Source organism: Thermobia domestica, chromosome 10 (genome assembly GCF_964235325.1).
Source record: "Thermobia domestica chromosome 10, izTheDome1.hap1.1, whole genome shotgun sequence".
Taxonomy (NCBI): domain Eukaryota; kingdom Metazoa; phylum Arthropoda; class Insecta; order Zygentoma; family Lepismatidae; genus Thermobia; species Thermobia domestica.
Window position 1 is genome coordinate 169,721,984 of NC_137463.1, and position 13,620 is coordinate 169,735,603.

Consider the following 13,620-nt stretch of genomic DNA (forward strand, 5'->3'; position numbering starts at 1 on the left):
TGTACGGTATATTATTTATTGCCATTATATCACAATTATTAAAACTACGACATTTTGGGAACATTTTTACTAGCCATCTTATCTCAACGTATTATTATTACTCAATGCTAAATATAAAAATCACTAACAAGTTTGGCCCCTAAATTTTAAGAAGAGCTACATAAGCTTACCTTAGCTCAGGACTCGGATATGATGTATATACATTGACAATGGCATTTATTGATATTTATGATGAACATGAATATCATCATAAATATCAATATGGTATGGTATTTATGATGAACATGAATATCGTACTGCAGTTAAAGTTGAACAGTGGTTATTGGTTAAATACTTACGAAAGAAATCAGTGAAGCTTTTTGTTGGCCAGTAATTCAAGTAGTTGATTCTTTTTATGATGTCATATTTGTTCGCAAAAATATGAATGGTATTGTTTTACTGGCCAGAACAAGAAGACCTGGATACTGTTTTCGCTGATGATGTGATCCTGCTGTTGCGTCAGCCTGTGCTAGACAGAACGGGCACAACTATGTATTTTCAGTTTCATTTGAGGGTCTGAGTGTACAGTAAATAGATATCCATGCAGTAAATAGATAGCTTATTTTGATAGGTAGCCCAATGTTTTTGTGGCATATCTATTTTGTTTAATTTATGTTTCTGTTAAGAATTGGTATTTTTTACAAGCATGAGTAATATGCTGCTTCTTTCACTTACTGTGAGAATTGTATGTTTCTTAATATGATGCAGGTATTGTACACAACGATTTAGCAGCAAAAGTTCATTAATATGTGTGCTGCATTCACAGAAGCAGAATAACTGTATATAATTTCACTTGTTTTTCAGTGTTCATTTTCAATGTTTTTTCTGGAATGTATATATTTTTTTATCAGGTTTTATTCTTTGGAGAATTGTCAATGGTACATTAAGGTCACATGCTGAAAGTATTTTGATTCAGTTACACTATTTTGTTACCCAGTTACATAAAAAACCTCAGTTATTCTCTTGTAATATCTTTTATCATTACATCTATCTTGCGTCTCTCTCTACCTATTTCTCCGTAAACCAATGGTCTTTTCCTCAAAATCGTCTCAATATATCTCTTCCATACGAGTAACATATCGATATTTGACATACCAGTGCAGAAACTGTATTATACTTAGTTCTCAGTAAAATAATTTAGAATTAGTCCAGGATTGAGTTGAGTTGATTTTGAGTTTAACGTCCCGTTCAGCAGCGAGGCTATATGAGACGTGGACCTACTGATTAACGTGGAATCCGAACCACATGAGCTCCTGCCATAAATCGAACCCGGACCACCCACGCCAAAGGCACGTACGCTAACCGCTTAGCCACGAAGGAGCTCTCAGAATATGATTAATGGTGCCAGTAGGGATGCGCACGAGAGGAGACGAGAATTAAGGTTTTCTCTTCTCATCTCGTGTCGAATGTCCAATGAAAACGGAAATAATACAAATTAAATATACATAACAAAAATTTGAAGTGTGGGAAACTTGCAACACTCTGATTAACATGCAGTAAATGTCATTTATAACGGAAGCAATGTACTATCGAGCAAGATAGACGATGAACAGACAGCTGACAAGCCAATGTTTTTCTGCCTTTCAAGCTGCGTAACTTTAAGGTCACTAACTTTTTATACTTTGTAAACCTTTGGTGTTAGGGTACTCATCATTCGTGCCCCATACTTTTCCTCGCGTTTTACTTATATTTAGTACTTAGAAAGTAACATTTAGTGGAATAGTTTATGCTATTGATATGTTCCTTTTGTTGAAAGGATATGTCTTCAAATCAATTACAATTTCATTGGTATACATAACGATCTTAGCAAGTACGAAGACCATCTCAACACATTGGTTAGTTTGATAAGTAATATTTTGTGTCCTTTAGAAAATTAAACAAAGAAATTATAAATTTGATTGCTGAGTTGCTTCGAAGAAACGACAATGGGGCTCATAAGCACCTAAGGTCATGTCAGGCATAGACCTACAGTTTATTGTGCACTTCAAATCACTTACGCCATTATCGGGAATCGAAAAGGGACATCTGCTAACCATATGGCTACGAGGCAGCTAAGTGGTGATAGCGCGTAAGCTCGCGATACGTACTTGCGACACAACAAGCGTAATCACATGGAACTTATTTATGTAAAACAATCTCATACTTGCATCTCTGTAGCAACTTGTGACTCGTGTATTTGAGTCTTAGGCGTTTATCAGCCCCATTTCCATTTTTCTTTCTCAAAATAGTTTATGAATAAAAGAATAATATTACTATATTATACGAAGAACATGTAGGTTAACTACGCAGTTAAAGAACAGTAATAATTTTATACCCGTATCTCCAGTATATAGTCGCAGTCAGTGTATTATACTATTGCACAGAATTCAAATTCTATTTAATTGTTGATTTTGACATAAAAACACCAAATTATTACATTTTGTACATTATATGAATTTGGATACTGGATTGTGGCTTCTGGGTAAAAATCCCCGAATCTGTCGACTTACTTACTGATTGATCATTTCTTTAGAAGCCACCAAATAAACTGATTATACAAATATGCAACTGATTATACAAATTGCGTATTGTTACTTGAAGATATTTCAAATTCTTCCATCTTTGCAATTTCGGCCTATAAACTGTCTTATAATCAAGTAAATTAAAATTAAAATAAATTGAAAAGAATTCAAGTTATAGATTTTGAAATATACGGTATCATATATTGATTTCAAGTATATCTTTTTGTGTATTTTTCTTGCTCTCCTACCTGTCCACACAAGAAAATTTGAGAGTTTTCTGCCAATGTCTATATTTGAGCCAGAATGTTGTCTTATGCGAGTTAGTCTCACATTAAGAATATGCGTGAACGTAATCCATTTGCACAATAAGACATTTAAAAATAACTGAACGTGTTTTATTCAAACATGAGACTGCAAAAACAAAACAAAAAAAAATACTATAACATATAGAGACGCTTTAGCAGGTACTATATAGTAAAGAACAAAATGCAAGATCTTCAAATTTCTCCGTCTAAGAGTCCAAGGGAAAAATAAGGCTTGATTATTCATTATTCAATATACGATCACACTAATTGTCTCTTTACCCCTTTTGGGTAGTAGGGAGATAATTTAAAAGCTTTATGAAAAGTACTCTACCAAAAAATAAATGTGAAAAATAGATCCAAATTATCTTACGTTTTTCACTATTTAGCCAGATAAAGATCAGATATCTAAAATGATGACAAGTTAAATTGAAATCCAAAAGTTTGAAAATGAGAGTTGAAATTTTACAGCTGACAACAACTTACTAAGCAAAAGTCTCACAAGAAATCGAGTGTTCCAGACAACCCAACTACAAGTCGTTAAACAAGAGTCAGGAAGTAAGCAAAGAATGGGTGAGAAACAATTGTTTGTACTTCAGGGGCATGATAAACAAATCACAACTAGAAGAAAGCTGAAGATTGTCAAGATACAAACAAAGCTAAGAATACAAGAACAAATGATGGGCAAATCGGAAGACTTAGCATATTAAGGAACAAAACGAGGTGAACGTCAATATAAGTAGAAGTCAGTAGATCAGTGACAAGTCAGACCACAGGTTCCATTGATGACATCAGAAGAGAACAGAAAACATTGGAAGGATTAGTGGATGAGATGGAGGAGAAAAAATCTTCTGCAGGTGTAATAATTTCGGTCAGGGACGGTGTCGTGTCACAGACAAATCATGACTGTTACACGGGCCTATCATCAAAGGTGTGCAATCGAGATGAAATTTTGGGTAGCTTGATTAGAAAGCAGAATACACTACAGTGTTTAATGAAATGTTTGGAGTCCACCTGAAAAAGAGATGCGTATTGGTCTAGGTTCATGTTGTAGAGGAGGGAGAATGTCAGAGAATAAATTGTGATATTGGGTAAAAAAATGTTTTAAAATGTGAGAAGATACAAGGTTGATTAAATTGTGTGTTAGATAGTCTGTGATTACGATATAAGTTGATGAGAATTTACGTAAGGATAAGAGATGGCGCTGTGGGGAGCTTTGCTCTCACTTTTTATTCAATTTTTACTATTTACAATTCATTACTTTGGACAATTTTATTATTTGTTACAATTTTCATATACTGTATTTCATTTTCAATATGTTCATGCGCCGCTTATCCTTCTGTAATATTACATTAATAGTGTGATAAACAATTTTATTTAAAACAGGCAAATTCGGCCATCTTGGCTCGTGCCATTTTAGTACATTTACTTATTTCAAACAATTTATAATTAAAACAAATATAGTGACATAGTCCACAAGGCTCTAAGGCTGGAACTTCCTTTATAAATCTCCCGTAAGGGAGGTAATTCAAAGAAAGAAAGAAAGAAAGAATTTACGTAAAGATTGGATTGGAATTTAAGATGTCGAAAATGGATATTAAAGTGTCTTAGGGGAAGACGGAGGTTATTCATTTCGTGTGAGTTGATTATGTATTAGTTGCAGTGCTCATAGCAGGGACCAAGTCGGATTTTATTCGAAAAATAAAATGGAAATGTGATACAGAATTTGAGAATGTAATTTATTCGTAGTAGATAACATCTCCAAACCTTTTACAGTAATTTACCTACAGATGAATCCTTTTTTTTTAAAACAAAAACACATGTGAGAAAAAGCAAGTTTTGAGAAAAGTGAGAAAAACTATACTACACCCTATAGTTTATCCGAAAACGTCTATTAATTACTAATATACCGACCGTAGGCAACAGGTGCAGTTATCTCCCAGAATGTGTATCTGGGCGTAGCAAACACAACAGTGCTCTTAATTTCATGTTTAACAAAACTTGACATGTCGTTAAAAAGAATCAAATAAGACTAGTAGTTATATTTGGTTCCTGTTAAGTGAATCTTGAGCTTCGATCATAAGTTGCTAACTTTATAGTCAAAAGAATTCATTGTGTTCAAGCAAATTAGTTCTTCAATATTTTGTAACAGACGTTTATTTTGAATTTCAGAAAAAAAGATTACTTTTTGTTGGTACCAACATACTCGTACATAAACAAAACATATTTTTACAATTTTCTAATTAATGGCCATGAAATGAGATAAATTAGTTCCACAAAGAAATCTTACTAGATATGAGTTGGGCCACATTAGATATTATATATACAGACTATTCCATAATTCATGTAATTTTCTGGAGCGCTATGAGAAAATGAAGTTTTCACACTATTCATGTGAAATTTGGCATTCTTACTGAAAAATCTGAATTTTTCAATTTTCAAAACTAAATAAGATAAAATGGCTGTTTATCCCCTCTATTGGGGGCGTAAACACAAAAGTTCATTTTCTTTATGGGAGATTCAATGTTAAATTTTGGAAGCAGTTTTCTGCAATAATTATTGCTAAGGATTTTGGGGTAAGTGAGTTGTTACAAAATTCAATAACACTCATCCGCAATGCTAGTGCAGTTGTTTCAGACATGATTATGGCTAAGTCTCCCCCTTAGGGGGGGGGGGCAAAAGGCGTAAAAAGGTGGTGGGTGGAGTATTACCAAAATCCAAAATCTTATATTGGGAATGGCTGTAAGCGTTAGATTAATCACAAAAGTCACAGAATTAATATTCCGATGCTCCTTGCATGTGCCAGTGGCAAATATGGGGCCTACAGCCCCCTTCCAAAAATCACATAAAAATTCATCATAAATATCCTTAGAAGGGATATACCGGAAGAAGCTTCTTTTTACTAATTAACTTGAAATTTAGTGTTAATGTAGTAAAAAGGTGTGTGATTATAATATAGTACGTTATTTTTCTCACGCACCGCTTTACGGTACACAAGGATGAAGCATCTCATAGTGGGTGTTTATAAAAAATTCATATTATACTCTGGAAATGTCAGTAAGCGTCATATTAATGTCAAATATCACAGAATTAATATTCCGATGCTCCCTGCAGGTGCCAGTGACTGATATGGGGGCTACAGCCCCCTTCCAAAAATCACCATAAATATTCTTAGCAGGGACATAGGGGTAAACTATTTTTAGGCAAGTAATCTAAAATTTTGCGTTATTGCATGTGATTTTAATATGGCATGTTATTTTGCTAACGCACCGTCTTAGGGGGACACAGAGGGTGAAGCGTCTGACAGTGTATGTTTATAAAAATTTCGAATTTTACTCTGAAAATGCCAGTGAGCGTCAGATTAATTTCAAATGTCACGGAATTAATGTTCCGATTCTCCTTGCATGTGCCAGTGACTGATATGAAGGCTACCTTTTCCTTCCAAAAATCACACAAAAACTCACGATACATATTCATAGCAGAAACATACCGGATGAATCTGTTTTTTGGATCAATTTATGTGAAATTTAATGTTATTGAATTAAAAAGGTAGAATATGACTTTATTTTAAATACGGCATGTAATTTTTCTAACCCACCGCTTTAGGGAGGATAAGGGGTTTTGAAATCTGGAATACTAGTATGGGTTTTGAAATCTGGAATACTAGTTTGGGAACGCACCGTATTAGGGGGACACAGGAGGCGTAGCATGAGCATTTGGATCTTGATAAAAATTCCATATTTTATTCTGGAAACGCCAATAAGCTTCAGATTAATCACAAATGTCTCAGAGTTAATATTCTGATGCTCCTTTTATATGCTAGTGATTGATGGGGCTACAGTCTCCTTCCAAAAATTACAAAAGATTCTCGATACGTATCCTTAGCAAGGACATACCGGAAGAAGCTCTTTTTATTGGTCAATTAATGTAAAATGTGGCTTTATTGTAATAAAACGGTATGAATTTTTCAAATCTCTAATGTTATTTTGGTAACAGGGGGCATAGAGCGTGGAGGGTAATTTGATGGCTTTTGGAGGGCACAGGTGGCGGAGAGATAATTTTATTTTCAGGAGTGCCAATGAGCGTGAAATTAATCGAATTAATGCATCGATGTTATTTCCATGCACCAGTGCACCAGTGACTGATACGTGGCTAACGCCAACTTTGAAAAGAACAATTGAAATCATGATGAATGTCCATATCTAAGGATCTACTGGCAGTGACTAAATATTTTTCATAATTAATATGAAAGTAAACATTATTGTCGAAAAATGTTTGCTTAGAAGAAAAAGCTGAGTGAATCTCTTTTAGGGACGTGAACTGAAAATTTCATTGGTCTAATTGGAGTTTCAATATGAAATGTGGACAGTATTTTTTCCTAATTACACTGTGCAACAAATTTTAACTTTTTTCTGTCCTTCAAATGAAATTATGTGATTTTAACTAAATGATAGGTGCTGAATTCACTGGTGAAAACCAAAATATTCCATCACATCACGCTTTTGTTGGGTGGACCACAGCACATTATACGAAATGTATGTATTTACTTATATTTAATATCCAATGTAGGCTAGGAAGGCGTACTATACTAATATTAAATTTTGTTGACTTACCATTTAAAATATTTCCTTTGTTCGCTTATGCATGTATATATCTTCTGGTGTCTCACTGATGATAGACCAGAGATACTCAGCAAGCATACTTTTAGTCCATTTTCCACTTAACGCTTTTCAAATGTGGCAGTGTCCTAATGAAACCGTTCTCCGTGTTCATCACTTACTGCGCCGAGGTTTTGAGGGGAAAAGGCGAGGATAGAGTGTAAAAAGTGTAATTTTAATGACATGTTGCATCCCATCAGTTGAAATCTGAGCATAATATCACTAACAATAGCTTCATCATTTTCATCCTTTACATTTCCAAGAAAACCTGAACATACCGATTTAAACGACAGGCAAGTTAATTTCTCAATTTCAGAGAGTTTAGTTTCAAAGTCTTCATCCTGCATGACTGTTTTAATCTGTGGACCAATAAATACTCCTTCTTTAATTTTTACCTCACTTAAGTTTAGGAATTTCTCCTTAAGGTGCGCGAAAGCAATACCTTCTCTATCTAGTGCTTTCAGAAAAAAAAAATCGTCAACCCAAGCTTGATATGTAGTGGTGGCAAAAATACATCTTGAGGGATCACTATCGGTGTACGAGATATGTTCTTGGTGCCGGGAATGAAATCTTTTCTTTGAGGCCAGTATTTACGGACATAGTGGCACGTACGGACATGGCTATCCCACTCACATAATAAACAACAATACTTACTGTATCCTTGCTGCATTTCCCTGAGAATGTCAAGTCCCTCCATACATACCATTTGATTTTTTTTTTTTTTTTTTTTTTTTAATATTCAATGAAGTCCAATATCGCACGCATAACTTCATACATCTCCTTTTTATGAGCCGCATATGCTACAGGAACAGATGGGTAAACATTTCCAATATGGAGAAGCACCACCTTCAGACTTAGTTTCGAGTTGTCAATAAAAAGGCACCACTCGCTGGGATTATGCTCATATCCCAAAGACAGAAGCCATCTACATCTTTGCAATAAACAATGCCTCCATTTTCAACAAAATAGTCCTCAAAACTACTTTGTCGTTTTCTAAACAAACTTATTTTAACATCTTGAGCTGAGGGATTCCAACTTTGAAGCCTGGAGTCCAACCATGCCTCTTTTCTTTTAGGAAGATTTAAGTCTCGTACAAAATCATTAAGCTCTTTTTGTGTGATCAAATGAAGTAACGTTGACTGGATTGTAGAGGATTGAAAGTCTACATTTTCTCTGCAGCTTGGAACTCTGAGATATCTTCTTTCGAATCAATAGTGTAATGTTCTGGAGCTTTAGGTACTGGAAGATCTTTACTGTGCGGAAACTGGTTGGATAGCTGACTTTAAATCAGGGTACTGAATCTGATGTTTAGATTTATAGGTAAAGTCCTTTACATCTGTCAAGCAAAAGTTACAGTCAGTTACATGATACATTTGTTCGCGCTAAACCATAGGAACATAAATGTCATAAAACTACATTTACCTTGTGGCCAGTTTTTCAAATTCCTGGAACACGTAGTGCAACATCTGTGTGGGGCCCAAGACTTACCTGGTCTCCAACCCTACAGCAAAGTAAAGTTCATAAGCTTTTTCACTAAAGATGTAAGGCTAAATTTTTCAGTTTTTAATGTAAGTTCACCACACACATAAAGAAATAAGTCAGATTTATTTTTACACGCACGTGACATTGCACTCCACTGCATGTAGCTAAGCGTATATTCAACACTTTCCTGAAACTCAGATGCACAGCACACACTACCACAAAAAGACACAACGCGGCAAATCCACCCACTCCTAACGAAACACAACTCAGCAAATAACAATATAATCAAACCAAAAATTACTCAAATGCTAGAACATCTAGCAGCAGAGTTAGACACACAAATCTGCACTCGCTTATCATTAGATGTTAATGGATTACTACCTGAAATGAAGATAAAGACTGGGAAGAAATATAAGAAACTAGTGTTCCCTACTGTGACGCAGAAAAAATTCTTACACAATAGCAGAAAATTCGGGGGATGAGGAGAATCCCTCATTAAACAGTGTATTCCTTCTGTAAAGAAGAAAAATTGTCGCTTGGATGATGTTTAAATGAGCGTATATTGTAAGGTATATTACCTATGGAACAATTTTTATCAAAGCACATCTCTGCCTCCTGGCTGATCTAGTGGGTAGCATGCGCGCTTTCGCTGCACGGTGTTTCGGAGTTGATTTTCGGTAAGAGAACGTTGAGCGACACAGAGGCTCGAACCCAACCTTAAACTGTAGGCCCACGTCTCATATAGCCTCGCTGCTAAAAAAGGTGTTCTAAATTTCAATAACCAAATAATATTTCATCATCACCAGTAAAAATAAGGTATTTCACAGTACACAATTTCAAATTTTTCAATTTTTCACAAAATTGGTATGTCATACATAAAATGTAATTACAGATTTAATTTTCTCACGCAAAAATACATAAGAAAAACATATTTCCATGTAAAGGACATATTTCGCGTTGCACAGTGTTATTTATAAGAATTTTGCTGTAAAAAATTAGTTTTAGTTAGAAAATACTGTAATATGTTTCTTGTTGCTCCCATTACATCTTTGATGGTACTTGAATCTCTAATTTTATTATGTGATTTCTTCTTATTGGGGAACAAAGGAGACAAGAAAAATTCAAACTTTTCTTTATAGGCCGTGAGCGTCAAAATAATCAGAAATATTACAAAAGTAATGCTCAGAAGCTACTTCCATGTGCCATTAGGCATTTTGGTGCTTCGGTTCTTCCCTGGTCCCAAAATCACTTTATAAAGCACACATCTTCTCTTATTTTCCTCCATTCTCCTTTTGACCCATTCAGAGTGCAGACTAAGATTGGTGTGTAAGAAGCATTGGAACACTCAACTACCATACGTTGGCGTCCTACTGTAAATTGATTTCAAGCAATGCCAACCATCCTTTGTTTTGTAAAACACCCTTTAATTCCTGACTCAACTTCTTGTTCATCTATACTGACAACAGTTTCAGACATTTTGTTATCGCAACACACAAACGATTTACGACTTACGTTTTGACAGTTCAAGAGGAGTTTGTTTCCGTAATCAACACCTGGCTTAGATCGACTTCTTCGCAAATGCACATTACAAAGCATATGAATCTAGGGGGTAGACTTGCTTAATCGTTTGTGAATTAGTTGTCATTTCTACTACATTTTAGATCAAATTTAGATCGCTTAAATTTAGATCAAAGTGATTAATTATGGTTCATGTAAGATAGAGCACCAACACATCGCTCAAATAGGACTATAAATATTTTGAGAGAGAATTTTGGAACGATTTATTTCCATGGGGTGAAGTGTGTAATGCCCCACAAGAAGTCCAAATCTTACACCATGCGATAAAATTTGGAATTTCTATAGACATCCATCACCTTATGCTTCGCCGCCTGTGCCTCTCTAAGACGGTTCGTTAGCAAAATAATATTCCATATTTGAAAAACTCATACCTTCTTACTACAATTGCTCATAATTTCACATTGTTTGATTTTAAAAAGTAGCTTCCTCTGGTATGTCCTTTCTAAGGATATTTATGGTGAATTTTAATGTGATTTTTTGAAAGGGGATGTAGCTCCATATCAGTCACTGTGATATGATAGGAGCATCGAAATATTAATTCTATAACATTTGTCATTACTCTGACGCTCACTGACATTTCCAGAGTAAAATTTGGAATGTTTATAAACATCTGCTATCTTACGCTTCGTCCCCTGTGCCCCCTAAGGCGGTGCGTTACTAAAACAACATCTCATATTAAAAAGACGTACCTTTTTACTACAATAACACAGAATTTGAAGTTAATTGATAGAAAAACGTAGCTTCTTCCGGTATGAAAGGATATTTATGGTGAATTTTTACGTTATTTTTGGAAGGGGGCTGTAGCCCTCATATTTGCCACTGGCACATGCTAAGAGAATCAGAATATTAATTCTGTGACATATGTGATTAATCTAACGCTTACAGCCGTTCCCAAAGTAAGATTTTGGATTTTGGTAATACTCCACCTATTACCTTTCTACGCTCTTTGTACCCCAAAGGGAGAGCCTTAGCCATAATCATATTTGAATCTCCCACAAGGAAAATGAACTTTTGTGTTTACGCCCTCAATAGAGGGGCTAAACAGCAATTTTATGTTATTTAGCTTTAAAATTTGAATAATTCAGACATTTTTCAATAAGAATGCCAAATTTCACATGAATAGTGTGAAAACTTCATTTTCTTATAGCGCTCTAGAAAATTACACGAATTATTGAACAGTATATATAGTAACATTTGAGAGAAAATAAAATCTAAATTTCTGTTCTTTCACTGAAAGTATGCAGTTGGTAATGCACAAAAATAGTGTGAGACTTATTAGAATTGATTTTACTACAAAACTAATGTTACAATGTATAGTTTAGCGAATGGGTTTTCCACGAAACGTTTACACTTCAGTGGTAAACAATTATACATTACATATCAGAGTCGGTTGAGAAAGAAGTATTTCATCAAATTCGATATTATGATATCTTTTATTTAAAAAGAATTACGGTTTATATCCATATTGCAAGAAAAAAAAATAATTCAACACAGGTAGACTGAAAATGAATTGAATGGAATCGAAAAAAAAAACCGATATGAACCTATCAGATTCAAATGACCACAAATGATGTATCTGTCTGTTTTGGCTACATATGACACACCTAAATAGGAGTTTTATACATGACCGTAAATGACGCTGAACCATTTATTTTAAGTCATGTTTCTATCGTCCCTGTCTTTAGAATGGATTAAGCTTTCGAATGTAAGTATGGGCTAAGCGATGATGGATTACCCAGTAGTTCTTTTTCTGCTTCCAAACTGTGGTATTCAGACGTGTAAGTGTCGAAAGTCGTAAGGAATGGCTCTTCCCGTCAGTCTATATGTTGGCAGGTATCAAAGTTAAAACGGTGATAAATATTAAGATGTGGTTCTTCCTAATCGATTCAGCGTCCCAAGTATAGGTTTCGTATCTTCTTTTTAACTATCTGTTCAAACTGGAAATAGTTCATGTTAACCATTTCCGGTTTCAATGTTTATCGCCATTGAACAAAATGGTATTACATAGCAACAAATGATTTTCTGCAAACGACTCAGTGTATCCAGAGAACAATTCATTCCAACCCATCATCGCTTGGGCCGGTGAAATTTACTACTACTTCCGGTTTCAATACTGATTTCCATAGAGCGAAGTGATAAGAGATATCGATGAGAGATAAGAGATAAGAGATAAGAGATGCGGCTTTTAAAATTGATTCAACTTCCCAAAAATAGTTTTCCCTTTCTCCATTAACCCTCTATTCACACCGGAAGTGATTCAAATTATTGATTCCCTGTTTCAACATTTATCGCCAAAGAACAAAAGTGGTATTAGATAGCAACAAACGTTTTCCGCAGTCGATTCAGGATGTCAATAGTACATACCATCACAACCCAAAACTATCTGCCAAAACCGGAAGTGTTTGAAATTTATTCCTACTTCCGGTTTGAAGAGTGATTTTTCGAGAGCAATAGCTATAAGAGATATCGAGATGTAGTTTTCTGCAATCGATTTAGCTTCCCAAGAGACGGTTCTATCTCCTCGTTTAACCATCTATAACTCCTGTCTACATCAAATTAACAATTTCCGGTTTTAATCTTTATCACAGTAGAACCAAAACAGTAAGGCATGGCAAATAATGGCTTTTTGATATAGACGCAGCGTCCAAGGGACAGGTTCTGTCTCTTATCTTATTTGTCTATTGTAACCAGTAGTTATACTAGAACTACTTGAAGTTTGAGTGTTGTATTCCTATAAATTGAAAGTCTACTGCATTTTCACATTATGAAAGGAAATTTATTTGTTATAATTGATAGTATAGATTATAATAAATCACATTAAGGACGAGCAGCGGACTCAACCACTTGTGGAACTAATGTGTAATAAGACAAAAACGGGCATAGCCTTCTATTTCCTTTACATTAAAGCAAGTTTTGTAGTTTTCAGAAATGTTTTTTAGAATAAAAACAATTTAAGCGTTTTTTTTTCTGTGAATTTTGTTAAAAAAATCAGAAAGAAAGAAAATCTTCTGCCTGCTGGAGAGTCTGAAGTTAGAATCACAGGTAGTAAGAAATGTATCA